This window comes from Scylla paramamosain, chromosome 2, assembly GCF_035594125.1.
Source record: "Scylla paramamosain isolate STU-SP2022 chromosome 2, ASM3559412v1, whole genome shotgun sequence".
Taxonomy (NCBI): Eukaryota; Metazoa; Arthropoda; class Malacostraca; order Decapoda; family Portunidae; genus Scylla; species Scylla paramamosain.
Window position 1 is genome coordinate 13,604,424 of NC_087152.1, and position 577 is coordinate 13,605,000.

Here is a 577-nt window from a genome sequence, read left to right on the forward strand (position 1 = left end):
TTGAAAGAATACTTTTCATTAGTGAAGAGATAGGATAAGCACTGAATTTAAATTTTTTTCTAAGATTTTTCAAATGTTTCCAAGATAAAGATAAAAAATAAAGATGTGGATCTATCGTTTTTTTTACTTAAAACATCAATATCGTTAAGGCTAGTATAAGAATTTTGAATTTATCGATTTATCGGTTATCGGGCAATAAAGTTATAATCAGTTATCAGTTATCGGTTATTGCCGATAAGGTCATCGTTATCGATTGATAATTTTTTTTTCGGCCAGCTATGCTCCTTACACTTATATCACTTTAATGTAGACTTTGTTTCTGTCCCTGCTTGCCATCTAGCTAAACCACCTATGTAGGAGGTGCACTGACCAAGGGCAAAAAATTATAATATAAAAGAGGCCCACTGAGGTGCCAGTCCTTGAACAGAATCAAAAGCGGTTGTCAAAAATTAAAGGATAAGTGTCTTGAGACCTCCTTCTTGAAAGAGTTCAAGTCATAGGAAGGAAGAAATATTGAAGCAGAAATGGGGTTCCTGAGTTTACCAGAGAAAGGGATGAATTACTGAGAATACTAGTT